Source organism: Puma concolor, chromosome D2, assembly GCF_028749965.1.
Source record: "Puma concolor isolate L17-30 chromosome D2, mPumCon1.1.hap2, whole genome shotgun sequence".
NCBI lineage: Eukaryota > Metazoa > Chordata > Mammalia > Carnivora > Felidae > Puma > Puma concolor.
Window position 1 is genome coordinate 59,275,067 of NC_141677.1, and position 14,878 is coordinate 59,289,944.

The 14,878-nt window shown below is 41.7% G+C and overlaps 1 protein-coding gene across 1 annotated transcript in view; it reads right to left on the minus strand.

Moving 5' to 3' along the window:
- Positions 1-326: 326 nt before the first annotated feature.
- Positions 327-14,878, minus strand: part of LOC147576110 (uncharacterized) — a 69,036-nt gene continuing 54,484 nt past the window's right edge. The window contains exon 3 of the mRNA XM_086680603.1: positions 327-1,969. The gene's annotated coding sequence lies outside the window, so the exon portion shown is untranslated. The remainder of the gene's footprint in view (positions 1,970-14,878) is intronic.

The following is a 14,878-nucleotide window of genomic DNA, read 5'->3' on the forward strand; positions in this document are numbered from 1 at the left end:
AAAATTGTTCCCCACTGTGCTTGGTCAGCCAACAGTTATACTTAAAAAAGAAAAAGGAGGGTCGCCTGGGTGGTTCAGTTGGTTAAGCATCCGACTCTTGATTTCAGCTCTGGCCATGATCTCACGTTTCATGGGATTGAGCACCATGTTGGATTCTGTGCTGACAGCACAGAGCATGCTTGGAATTCTCTCTCCTGTCTCTCTGCCCCTCTTCCCACTCACACATGCGTTCGCTCTCTCTCTCTCTCTCTCTCTCAAAATAAATAAATAAACATTTTTAAAAAAAAAAAGATTTGTTCAGTCTTTGTTAAGAACCCAGTAAAATGTCAATGTGATCACAATACTTTTATTAATACTTACTTTTTAAGCAAATATGCTCATCTCATATTGAACCAGTTATTGGCCAAAACATGTTTTGCTTTGTTGTTGTTGTTGTTTTTACATAAACTATTGTTTTCTAGGTCTTTCCATCTCATACTTGTACAGTTGATTATTGGACCTAAATGCAGTGCGTCACATTCTTGGCACATCCTATCTTATTGATTTTAGACCATCTTTCACCTTATGGAATTCACTTTAAACCTTGATCCTATCATCAATCACAGTTATTCCTCTTAGCTGGGTGTAATCCATACAGTGATCTGCAATCCCCCAAGGATTTGGATGCCTCACCATAATTTGGAGAGCTCAAAGTGGCCAGGAAGCGTTTATGGGCTGACACACCATCAGCCAAGTGTAAGAAAGAAATGATGAGGGTGGAGTTGGGAAGGAGTAACTGCTGGAATTCCAGACTGAAGGCACATCAGCCCCTCCCGTTTAAGCAACCCAGAAAGGTTTCTTCTAGGAACCAGCATTTAGAAGTAAAAGGGGGGGAAATAGTTTGACATGTTTTGAAGCCGGCAGAATTTGAAGCCAAATTTTGGGGGTGAGAAAAGGATGAGCCCCTCACTCCCTGGTGGGCAGATGTCAACTTGACTTAGAATCGGGCTGTTTTGAATATTCTTCGCCTCTAGCTCTCAGGAATAGATCCTCAGGTGCCTGGGTGGCTCAGTGGGTTAAGGCTCAATTTCAGCTGGGGTCATGATCTCATGGTTCATGGGTTTGAACCCCAAGTCGGGCTCTGTGCTGACAGCTCAGAGCCCGGACCCTGCTTTGGATTCTGTGTCTCCCCCGCTCTCTCATGCGCGCTCTCTCTCCCTCTCTCTCTCTCAAAAATAAATAAACATTAAAAACATTTTTTAATAAAAAAAATAGACCCCACTTTGGTGTCGTAGGACGTTTCTCCCCCACTTAGCCACTTTTCAGGTTTTTCACTAGAATTCTGAATCGCTGAGTCTCCTATGTACCTCTCCCTGCACTCTGCCTCTGCTGTAAAAATCAATTACAATTGGCTTATAGCTCCAGTTATGGGTACATGTTCCATCTGCTCCCAGCCTGTACACCCTCCCACTGCACCACTGCCCACTCCTCCGCCTCCCCCACTGAACCCCCTCCCCATTAACGCTATCTTCCCAAGCAGCTCAGGAACACAGATGTTTTCACCCCTCGCTCCAGCACAAGGGTATTTTCCCAGTGTCTCTGTGTGTATGCTCCAGGCACCGTCTCTCTGGGGAGGGAGAGAGTAAATGTTTTCATTCCAAACCCTCAGGGTCAGGTCTTGTTTGTCTAAACTGTGTTTGTTGCTGTAATTATCAGATTAGCTGATCTCTGGCAGCAAGTTGGGGGCCAGGGGAGGGGGAGTATTAACCCTTTGTAGGATGGTTGCTGTGCTCCATCCTGGGAATCCCTTCAGGGGCAGCTGTCATTGCTCTTCTAACCTGGAAGATTTGGCTAGAATTCTTTTTGCCAGCCTAATAAGCCTCAGTAATAGTCTCTGAGTTAGTCCAGTCATCCAATGGGCTCCACTGCTTGGATCCAAAAGGCATTTAGCAGAGACACGGGGTTGAAAGGACATCTCTCCCGGGATCTGCTGGGAAAAAAGAAAGGGAGCTTAAGGAGGATCTGGATAAGTAACTCAACAAAGGGTATGGGTATCTCTCAGTCCCAATAAGGAAGCCAGGAGTGTGCACTGTATGGCTTCAGCTTGTCCACCTACCACCACTCCCTTAGCATAAATGCAGTGAGACTATCCAGCCCCATTTAGGCTTGTTTGGGATTTTCTGTTGTTCAAAAAAATATCAAGATCATTTTTCACCACTGCTATTTAAACGACAACAACAACAACAACTCAGTTGTCTCACCTTGTTCAGCCATTCCCAAGCCTTTGTCATAAGACTCAAAAGGCTGGTCATGTCAAGGTTTTCTCATCTGCCCTTGCCTCCCACCCTCAGCACCACTGAACTTCTCTCTTGTCTCCAAAGATGCCATAAGCACAGAGATTGCTCTCTCCTCTCAACTCCAGGAGGAACAACTTCTTTGCATTTTCATTATCTATTTTACAAATGAATAAATCTTATCTCTTCAAACGGAGTGTATCCTTGAGTCCCACATGTTGGTCACCTGGTAAAGGACCTAAACATATAAATAGCCTAGTAAATACCTGTTGATAGCATTTTTCTAAATGTTTTTGCCATTTCTCACCCCTCAGTTCCTTTCTGTTTTGTGTTTGATTTTTTTTTGTTAGTTTGATTGTTTATTTCTGGAATGGTCCTCCAATTTTTACTCGTCAACTTAGTTTCCCCTCTTCACTCCAAACACACACACACAAACAGGGAAGCTAACATTTACGGAGTGTCTGTATACCTAGCACTATGCAAACTTATTCCATGTGCTTTCCAAATATCTTGTTTGACACTCAGGTTGGCTTGTGAGAGAAGTGCTATTACATAGAAGGAAGTCTAAGTTCAAAGGACTAAATCACACACACACACACACTTCCACAACTGTAAGTGGTAGAATGAAGATTCAGTCCCAGGTATGTGTGACCCTAAAATGCACACAAACCCCATATTTCTAGCTAGGAAGTGGAGAAAAGTTCGTACAACTAAGGAAAACACACTTTTGCCCAAAACCTAACTAAAAACCAACCAATCTCTCAAGTACTTTTTCCCAACAAATACAACTATAATTATATCTATATTAAAAATAAAAGAAGGGGTGCCTAGATGACTCGGTTGAGTGTCCAACTCTTGACTTCAGCTCAGATCATGATCCCAGGGTCGTGGGATCAAACCCCAGGTCGGGCTCCACGCTGAATGTGTAGCCTGCTTAAGATTCTCTCTTTTCCTCTGCTCCTCTCCCCCAATTGCATTCTATCTCTAAAAGTAATAATAATAATAAATAAAAGTAAATAATAAAAAACAAGAGAAACTTAAACCCAACAAACATTCTGAATAATATTCTGTACAATAAAATAGTTTAGGAATTACCTTAGCATTAGTTATACATTGAATTTGATTTATCTGTCCATGTCCATACTGTTTATAAAGTTGTCAACATTTGAAGGCAAGTATGATTTTAAAATATTTTATGTAGCCCACACACCGATGCACCAAACTCATATTGAGAAAAAGGCAACTGCTGACATAGAATATTCCTGTGTTCTGAGAGGACAAAATCTTTCCTCTCTATGAATATTGCCAGACCTAGTTCCAAATGTGGATTGGAAACAGATAGAGCTTCTTGGGAAGAAATGTTCACAGTCAGAGTTGGGCAGGAGTTTCATACTGTGCTCCTGGGTTGTACCAGAAGCAAAATTTAGGTGGATTTCCATCAAAGCAAACAGGGAGGCAGCTTGCTTTTCTCCCTCCAGAGAGATGTTCTGTTCAACATGTAACCAGAAAAGATACTATCCATCTCCTTTTCTACCCAAAGGTCTCCTCTCCATGACACCTGCTGTCATTGCCATTTCTCACCCCTCAGTTCCTTTCTGTTTCTTATATCCTTTACTACAGGCCACCAAAGGAAAAAGATCCAACAGATCTTGAATTAGTCAACCAAACTATGTTTGGCAATTGTTCTGATAAGAGTCAATGGCAATGAAGTTGAAATGATTGTTTTGTTCCAAAACCAGAAATCTCACTTTAACCTGGAGAGAAACTCACTTGGCTACATTAGAAAAGTTTTTAAGTATACTGGGAAATGAAAGGACAGATGATACAAGTGCTGAAAGGAGATTCAAAGAAGGGCTTATTTTAAAAGATAAGAAGGTAGGAAAAATAGAAGGGTGATTTTGGCACCTTTATGGCTGAGTACTAGCCACAGGTAAAGCAGAATGAGGCAGAGTATTCCAGAAAAAGAATCTCAGGTTCCCTAAATACCTTCCTTGATCCTGGCTCTAAATAGTGAGCTTGTTATTAAAACGCTTGAGGTCCCATTCTACCACTATAGCTGGGTGACCTAAGGTAAGGCAGATAACCTCTCTGGGATTTATCAGCAAAGCTGGGGATTGGACCAGATGACATTTAGGTTCCTTCTCTTGTTGATGTGTCATTATATTCAAACCCCTTTAGGGAAGGAAATAGGAAAGTTATTTAGAGAAATCATATTTTCTTGATTTAATATATACAAATGGCTAGAATAATGCCTTGTGCCTAGTAAGTCTACAGAAGTGTTAGACATTATTATGCCTGATGATGAGGCTGACGAGGATGGATCCCTGCACGACAAACACATTTTTATCTCTACATCTGTAAATTTAAGGAAGACAAACAATCCAGTATTCTGATAATTTTAGAGCCCTTTCTCTTGCAAAGAACTTGGAGGGGAATGACCTGTAGCTGCTGAGAATTGAGAATAACTGTCATTCATGGACGGATAGTTTGCTAAGCAAACCACCACCATGACCAAACATGAGAATGTTTTCTTTGAAAATTCAGCTTTCTTACTTGGCCATGAAATGGACTGGGCTGCCTTGGGAAATAGTGAGTGTCCCCTTCCCTGGATTCAGGGATGCAGACATCAGGGGACAGGGTAGACTACATTGACTTTGAAGGAACTTTCTGCCAAAGTCTCCATAATTCCAAAGCAAAGTCTACCAAATATTACAAAGTGTCCCAATGCCTGTAGGCTGCAGAGTAGCTGAGGCTGGGTTTCCACCAGAATATCTCATCCCATAAAAGCATAACATCAGTGGCATAACATTGGCTGGAACATCTTGCATCTTAAACAGTGAAGCTGTGTCTTCTAAGCCTTTAGTTGAAATGTAATTCATGGAGAGCAGTACTGAGCAGTATCCTAGCTCATTCTCTCTTTTTAATGCTGAGACTGAGAATTAAAAACACTCAAGGAATAACAGAGCTGCACAATAAGAGAAGGGCCAGAACCCAGAGCTCTGGATTTTTCCTAGATCTTCCTCTCCATGAAGGGATGGAGTTACCTTGGGCTGAGGATGAATAAAAACTCATATGTGGCGTTAGAGCAAGATGGATGGCAAGTAAGACAGAAAAGGAAATAAGCAACCAGAACAGAGGGGCAAAAGGGCAGGAGATAGAGAGTTGGAGAGGCAGAGGGAAAGAAAATAAGGAAGTGAAGGGACTTTTCTAAAAAAAAAAAAAGTTTATGCTCAGAATAAAAGAGATGTAGAGAGACATTTCAAAAGGAAAAAGATTGCAAAGAAAGATGGAAAGATGCATCAAGTACTAAGAAATTTAAGTGGGAGAGGATAGGGAGAAGAGACCTCCTGTCTACTCCCCGAGGATCTCGGCCTATCCAGCATGACACCAATCAGTTGTTAACATTGTAATTAGGAGCAAAGCTTCTGTCCAGCCACTTTATATCCTTTACCCCTGCTTCTCTCTGGAGGGCTCCCTCCCTCCTTCCACTTCTCTCCATTTCCTTCTTGACATCACTGTTATCACTCTTTGTTGACTGTGAGGTGGTTGGTCTGGAGAACCTTCAATGCCTTCCAACCCTCTGAGTCAAAAACTATTTTTGCTTTCATATTTCTTTCTTCTTTCTATCTATGCTATCTCCTTTATTGGGATCTGGGGTTCAGGGAATAAAGTGAAGACAAGCAATGGGAGTGGGGAAAACTCACATGACAGCTTAACTGTATGGCTATTCCTCAGCCATCTATTTTTTCTGGTTGAAAAAACCCTGGAAGAGTTGATTCCAGAGAGCTTGCTTGTTATCAGGTATTAGTCACCACTAGAGGCAGAAGCCGTGTTTCAGGAAAGCTAAATGTTATTTTATTAGCAACAATAACAATGATCAACTAAGTAATTTAATAGTACTTAAAGATAAAACCATAGAACCTGCCCTGGCGGGGCTCACAAACCAAAAGTGATAGCCCTAGGTCTCTCCAGTGCAATAATAATCATCACTGCCTGGTATGGAGCACCAAGGTGCTGGGGACAATGCTGAGCTTGTGACATTCACCAAGTTCTTTAATCCTCGTAACATCCCAGTGAGGCAGATACTGTTGTCATCCCCACTTTATGGATGAGGAAGTAGAAGCCTAAAGATTAAGTGATTCACCAAGATTCTTCAACCTGTGACAGATTGGGATTCAAATATGCTTGGAGGCACTTTACTAGACTTCCTCCGAGAGTCCCCTTTCTGCAACAACCAGAATCCATTTAGTGACTCAAGATTGGCTGCAAGAGGAGTGAGGTCTCCAGATTCATCTCACTTCTATTTCAACACTTATTTCAAGGATTCGTGCTTGAGAGCCACTCCCAAGCGCCCTTTCTTCCTGTGTCACCTGTGATCTAACCTGCTTCAACCTGTCTGTTCCCTCACCTGTCTGAACCTGCAGATGCCCACACTGAGGGATCTGTGGCCCAGGTTCCTCTCTCTCTTCCCCCGTCTCCACCAATCCACCCACAACCCTAACTACATCAAGCCTTTCTAGCTATGGTGGTGTTACCCCCAACTAACTGCACATGCCTCTGACCTTTGAGGTTCCTATTTGCTGCCTGTCCTCTTCATAAATCTAATGAATGATTGAATCAAGGAACCTAAACCTCCTTCAAGACATGAGATTCTGGGGCACCTGGGTGGCTCAGTTGGTTAAGTGGCCAACTTCAGCTCAGGTCATTATCTCATGGTTTGCGAGTTCAAGCCCCATGTTGGGATCTGTGCTGACAGCTCAGAGCCTGCAGTCTGCTTCAGATTCTGTGCCTCCCTCTCTCTCTGCCCCTTCTCCATTCACACTCTGTCTCTCTCTTTCTCTCTCAAAAATAATAAACAGTTAAAAAAATTAAAAATAAGTTAATGAAAAATATTTAAAAGACACAAAGTCCTGCTCTCTAGAATCTTGTCCTTCAATCCAAGGCATGGTGTCTTTTTTATAAGTACTTTCTGCCCATAGCAGCAATCCAATAAAAACCTTCACCTGGGGTCTGTGCTAATTTGGAATTTAAAATCACTAGCTTTGAGAGATTATACAAAGCATTCATGTAACCAGGATTTGGGGATAGAAGAGGACATAAATATTTTTATATAACAACTATTAATACAGTTATTATAAGTCACATTATCAGTTTTTACTTTCTCTAACACTTTTTTTAGCTCAGTTTGAGGATTACAATTGCCTGAAGACTATAAAGTAATATTAATATTAAATATTATAATTCAGACTTTTATTTTTTTAGACCAACTTTCCCCATGCCTCCAATCCTCTGCCCCCTCCCCACCTGCCCCACTTCCTCCAGGCACCCCCAATGGTATAACCTATATGAATAGGGCCAGGTATCCTATGAATACTCTGTAAATATTAACCAACTGACTGTCTAAATGAATTAATCTATTTGCTTCTGATATAAATGCTTTTTCTGTCTCTCAAATTCAAATCATTTCCTCTCCTTTCACTAACATGGGCATTCATGCATTCAATTCAAACAGCTATTTACTTAGGGCTGTTAAGGACTCCACAAATGCGCAGCTTGGTAATGGTGCAAGACAGTATGAGAACAAGTCCTCATACTAGGGCCACCACGATAGGGAAATGGAAAGAATGTGAGCCCTGACCACAGCAGACCTGCGTTCAAAGGCTGCCTCATCGGTGCAGTTGGAGTACTGACACCTAATGCATAGGGTCATTGATAAAAGTGAACACTTTGGGATGTTGTTGAGTGCTGTGTGCATTTACCATTTCAATCCTCTCAGATACCCAACATAAGAGGGAAATGGGACACAGGGGTGGGATGATTTGCCCAGCCTGAGATCTCACCACTAGTGGTGGATGCTGCTGGAATCTGAACACACTCTTAACTCTTCCTTGCAACGCCTTGTTTGTGGGCATGCCTTCACATCCCATGCTCTTCTCACACTAATGCTCAATATGTTAGTTTCCTTTACCAGCTCCCCTCCAAGAGAGGACAGTAGGTTCCAGGTATCATGTCACTTTGATGTTGGAGAGATGTGAGGGTTCTGGCTCTAGGAGCAATGGTCCATTTGGCCCCCAGACCCACTATTGGCCCAGGAAGAATGAAGGAGTCAAAATTTGGCTTCTTTCCCCTTGAGGAGATCTGGAGGGCACATGGGGAATAGAGCTGCAGCCAGATCAATCCTCAGCCACTCTGGAAGGACTGCAGTTCAATTATGAAAAAGATCCCCCTTTTGTCTTTCCTGGTTGCAATTTGATTTGGTTTCATCTTACATTCACAGTAAATGTGCCTTTCCTTTGATATGTTCTCTCCTTGTTTCTGCTCAAAACAGGGAAGATGGGAATTTGTCTCCACCCAGGCTGGCTCAAGGAGAGGATCGAAGTGTCCATTGGGTTAGGTGTGGTGATGGCTGCTGGAGAATTGGGGTGAGAGCAAGACCTGGGCAGCTGGACAGGGGAGACAGAAGGGGTGAGTCCGAAAGCTCTGATGACCCATCTCTACAGCAGAGGACTCTACTGCCAGCTCTCACTAGCAGGCTTTTTCAATCCCCACAAAGGGATTCGGTGCTCCAAGGGGTTGGAAATAGAGATATCCTAATGCCTTGGAGTAGAAGGAAAAGACAGGGTGCAGGCAGTGTAGTACAGAAAGAAAGACATTACAAAGCTTTGGAGCCAAAGACACCACCTGAGAGATTTGAATAAGTTACCTAACCCCCTCTGAGTGTCCACGTGTATAATGGTGGTGATATACAGACCTCTTAGGGAAGCTGGGCAACCCAGTGAAATTATGTTCATAAAGGGCCTGGCAGAGGAAGTAACCCTTGAGAAAGCACCCGGGGAGGGGGGCATGGAACATTCAGGCTACAGCCCCAATAAGTGGTAGAATTTGGCTTTTGCTAAATCCTACCCAAAATGTGGTTAGGCTAAAATTAACTAAAGTTAGTTTATTTGGGAAAGAAAAAGGAAAAAAAGCTGCAAAAGAACTCCACTGTCACGGAGGGTAAAAATGGAAAGGCACATTTTAGGGAAAAAAAGAAAAACATTGTAAATCTAGAAAGAAATATAGAGTACCTCAATAGAAAGTCTAAATTTAACCATTAAAAAAAAAAAAAAAAAAAAAAAAAAGTCCAGATGCCTGAGGTGGGAAAAAATTTTGCTGGCCATTAAAGTAAGATGTTTATAATGGAAATAGAAAAGAGGCTATTAAAGAATGATGGTGGACGCCTGGGTGGCTCAGTCAGTTAAGCACCCAACTTCACCTCAGGTCATGATCTCACGGTTCATGGGTTCAAGCCCTGTGTCGGGCTCTGTGTTGACAGCTCAGAGCCTGCAGCCTGCTTTGGATCCTGTGTCTCCCTCTCTCTGCCCCTCCCCCGCTCATACTCTGTGTGTGTCTCTCTCAAAAATAAACATTAAAAAAAAAAAAAAAGAATGATGGTGACAGTAAGGTAAAAGAAAGCGAAGCCCACATATGACTCCTGACTTTTTTTTTAACTGTGGCAAAATACATATAACATAAAACTTGCCACCTTAACCATTTTTAAGTATACAGTTCAGCAGTAGTTATTGTTGTGAAACTGTTACCACCACCCATCTCCAAACCTCTTCCATCTTGCAAAACTGAAACTCTGTCCCCACTAAACAGTAGCTCCCCATCTATCTTCCTCCAGCCTCTGACAACCACTGTTATACTTTCTGTCTCTATGAATGTGACCACTCCAGATACCTCATAGGTGGAATCGCACAGTATTTTTCCTTTTGTGACTAGCTTATTACACTTAGTATAATGAATTCCCAACATACATATATTTATTTTATTATATTATTATATTAATGATATATAAATATCTATATTCATATATATATTTTCATATATATATATATATATATATATATATATATATTCTGAAATCATTTGCAAAGTGATTGAAATAAAAACTCAGATCCTAGAAAGCTGATATGATATGATGCCAATTTCTATGTGGAAGAAATATAAATGTGGCTCTTCCCAGACCTGGAGAAAGGAGTGGATGCAAATGAAGTGTGAACCCAGTGAAACCCCAAATGCAGTCTTCAGGACCAGAGATCTCCATCCCTTTCTTGAATTCTTTTGTGTTGCCACAAGATAAGAGTCCAGAGGGGTGTTGAGCTTAATATTCATAGCCTTTCCCTTCATGTTTTCTGTAGGGTCCATCCCGTTATTACCCTTCCCAGGATCTTCACTCTAGCTCATAATAAACAGGCAGATAGTCAGTTAGACAGATCATACTTACTTAGAACTTGCCATGTACCAGCTACAGTCAACAGTTTAAGTGGAGAGTTGTTAAGAGGAATTTGTAGTGGACACCATAGTCACCTCCCAGATTGGCTCCTTTCTCTCCTAGATTTTGAAGCAGCTGTGGAATTCAGAATCTTCCTTCAGCTCTTGGAGTGAACTTTGGTTTAAGTGAATCAGTAAAGTCCATCACACTGGCCACAGTGACTGGTTTGGGAATCAGTCCATACCATAATTCTGGTTAATGAGACGTGTTCACAGAGGTGAACCAGGAAACCCAAAGTTTCAGACATCCCACATTGAGAGAATAAACAGTATGAAGGCAACGCTATGGACATCAAAGTCCTTGATGATATGGTTCACCTAATTCTGGATCTGTATCACCTAATCCTGGGGCTCACCCTAATTTCCCTCCAGTTATCTGGGCCAACAAATGCCTTTTATTGTTTAAGCCTCTTGAGTTGGGTCTTCTATTACTTACAATTGAAATCATCCTAACTGATCACTATAGACTGAATTGTGTTCCCTCCAAATTCATTTATTGAATCCCTAACCCCAATGTGATGGTATTTGAAGATGAGGTCTTTGGGAGGAAATTAGGTTCAGACAAGGCCATGAGAGCAGAGCCTCCATGATGAAATTAGTGTGCTTATAAGAAGATACAGCAGAGAGCCTTTCTCTCTCTCTCTTCCCTGTAAGGACATAGCAGGAAGGCAGCTGTCTGTAATCCAGGGATAGAGCCTCACCAGAGCCTGACCATGGCAGCCCCAGGCCTCTGAGATGAATTACAAGCAAGCTACCTTTGGGGGTCTCTGAGAATGGCAACATCACTTACGTAAATAAAAATGACAAGAACAAGAAGGAGGAGGGAAGAAGAGGTGAGACGTAGTGTGGTGAAGGATAATCCATTTCCCTTGTTACCACCAGAAGGGAACAGTGAAAGCATCATCAGAAGTCTGGGAAAGGGCCACAATGGGTCCACATAGAGCCAATAGCTTCAAAATCTTGTATTTTTATCATAAAAAGTTTGAAAATTCTGTGTTCTACTTCATAATGTGCCTTTACACTTTTTATATCAAGATGTGAGAAAATCTTGAGAAGTGCCATTTCATCCCAAATCTTTGAAATAATCGCCCGGCCCTACCCTGCCTATCCTGGCCCATTATACCCCAATGTGAGTAACACAAATGCATCAGAAAGAGCGTTGACCTCGAAATGTTCAAATCTGAGTTCTTTTTCCAATTCCATCCTTTCCTAACCATGTGACTTTGCAAAACCACTCACCTTCTTTAATCTTCTCTTGCCTCATGAATAAAAAGAGAACATGACATCTTTTCGGCATTTCTCACAGGGCTGGCAAGCTCCAAGGAATTAATGTGAGAGAAAGGACTTGGGAGACCAGGAAACTCTGATTGCCATGGCCCTGCAGGGTGATACCAGTATTATTCCAAGACCATTTTGGAAGTTTCCCCAGCCTAGACTAACCCATTCTTGAATTAACCTTTCCTGTTTATTTCCATACCTGTTTATCCAATGCTTGCACCTATGTTAGGAAGAGGAGTACAGAAAGCAAAAAGAATGATAAAGCGCTATTTATAATCAGCTGCCAATGGGGATAAAAGTCATCTTATTCTCTGTGACTTGGCATGCCTTAGTTCCCCCCATTTCTACATCTTCCACCCTTATTATGGAATCTCAAGTATCCCTGTTCAGAGGAATTCTGAGCCTGTATCCCCTGCACTTGCCTTATGAACAAATCACCTAAGACATGGGGTAGAGCAGGAAAGACAAGCTGGTTTCATCTTCAGCACCAGCTCTGATTCACTGGTTGCTTGAAACACTGAATTAAGAAGTAACAACAACAACAACAACAACAACAACAACAAAAAAGTCATTCAATGGGAAAGTTTGTAGAGATGGATTAGAGACGCCTGCGACAGGCACAGAAAGTGAGAACAGGAACACATGTGCTGTCACTGGCCACCCCTGGTTTAAAGGCCTAAGATGAGTCAACTCTTAAGTATGCACCAAATATTGAAAGCTGGAAGGTTTCCAGAAAAATCTCAAATGCAAGGGTTTTCACCCTTGGGGTCTTAGATTGGTGGGGTATTTATAAAATCAGTAATAATGGCTTATGTCTTATTTTTAATAGTATGAAGGGCCAACTCCTTGCCTCTGATAGGGTTGACTAGGTTAACTAAATGTCAAGTTTCTTTTCTTTTGGATAGAATAGTATCAACTGTATTCACTGGCCCTAGGTATATCACACTAGTCACTGTAACTTACATTTTTGAAATTACAGAAATTTTTGGAGTATCATTGGCCAACCAGACAGTCCAGCATGGAACTCATGAATAACTGTGGAATTGGATAGAGCAAAGACCTAAGATAAATGACTGGCTTCAAAGAACAATCCTAAAAAAAAAAAAAAAAAAAAAAAAAAAAAAGTCACAGTGATTAAGAGGTTGGGAATCACTGTTCTAATGAAATCTGATGTTAAATTTACTGAGAACTCTAGAGGCTTTCAATTTGGATGACTCTATGAGTTTATTTCAAAATGCCTACTTCTATCTTAGCATGTGTTACGTGAGCTTTTTTTTTTAATAGCAAATAGCTTTCATTAAATAAGTAAATATCTTTTTGTTGGGGAATTCTAAAGGATTCAGCACTGTGTACATGCACTGCACTTAAGCTTTTAGGAATTTATTTTACCACTTTGGTACTTTCAGTTTGTTTGAAAGCAGGCTCTCTTGGGTGAAAGGCTCAGCTGGCATTTAAAAGCTGTCAGTTTCTTTAGGCAACTAGACTTCCTGGCTGAGTAGAGAATGTTTGTTTAGTTTTGGTCACATCCTATTGTGCTACAAGAAGCTACACGACATCAATAAGAGAAGTAGTAATTTTTGGATTTTCTTATTCTATGTATTCTTTTTTTTCTAGGTTTTTTTAGGAGCCACCATTTATTTCTATATTCTGAGTTTCCCTTGCTAATGAATTCTTGCATTTTAAGTACCAACCATTGAACAAGGGGCTGTAAGATGGGTAACAATGCCAGAGAGAACCCTCCATAGAGAGTGACACACTGGGGGCTGGGGTGGCCTGAACAGGAGTTGAGCATGGAGGAGATTACAGGCCCCTGGGTCTCTCCTAAAAGCAGTGGGATGTGGTTCTAGTCCTAGGGGGCTCTCTACTGGTACTTCCTGTTCCACTCTTTCTTTTCCTCATTCTCTTAAATTTTCCCCTTCTCTCTCTACATCCTGTTCTCCTTTCCTTTCCCCTTTGTGTTTCTGTTCTGTCCCTTTTTTCTCATTTTCCTTCCATTCTCCTGCTTCCTCGTTTTCTTCATTGTCTCTTCCCCCATCCCCTCTTTCTTGTCCCATCTCCCATTCTCTGCCCTTTGTGTGAAAACTATTTTCCACTTACAGCATCAGTCTGTGGTTCCTAAAGGATGTTCCACCAAGTGCTAGATTCATGAGATGTACTGTGGAAAATAAAAAAGATGCAAGGTGGGTCTGGATCTGTGCTTAAATAAGCTCAGGAACCAGGAACCATTGTATACAACCACCCCTCCACGCTTGGAGCTTCCGCATCCCTCATTAGCATTTTACAGGAGAAATCCTGCTATGAAAAAATAGGTCTAGCCTGATTTATACCAACGTTCCCCAAACCTCCTTGACTTCAGTGTCTTTTCCCTCCAAATAAATGAAATTCATTGAGAATACATTTTGGGAATCCTCTCATGGTAGAGCCTCTTGTCTTGACTCACCCTGGAACTTCAGAGAACTGACTTCATCCAGTATTGCTTGATGTTAAAGAGTCTTCTCACCTGTCTGAGCCTTCCTCAAGGCCATCACAGCCAGTCCTTTTCTGTCTGTCCCCTTCACTGCCCAACATTGCAGCCACCCACCAGGACTCACCTCCTAGACTTAAAAAGTTCCATACAGTTCACCTCTCATGTTAAATATTTAAGGTTGATCAGTTTTTGTATTTTGGTTTCTTTGCCTAACAAATTGTCAAAGATTGTTTTTAAAGAATAATATGCAGGGGTACCTTGGTGGCCCAGTCGGTTAAGCATCTGACTTCAGCTCAGGTCATGATCTCTTGGTTTGTGAGCTCGAGCCCCAGGTTGGGCTCTGTGCTGACAGCTCAGAGCATGGAACCTGCTTTGGATTCTGTGTCTCCCTTTCTTTCTGCCTCTCCCCTGCTCGCACTCTGTCTCTCTCTCTCCCTCTCTCAAAAATAAATAAACATTAAAAAAAAAGAAGAAGAATATGCAGCATGGCAACAAGCAGGGGAAGGTTTGGAGTTCCTGCTAGTGGCACTGTAAGTTGGTATAA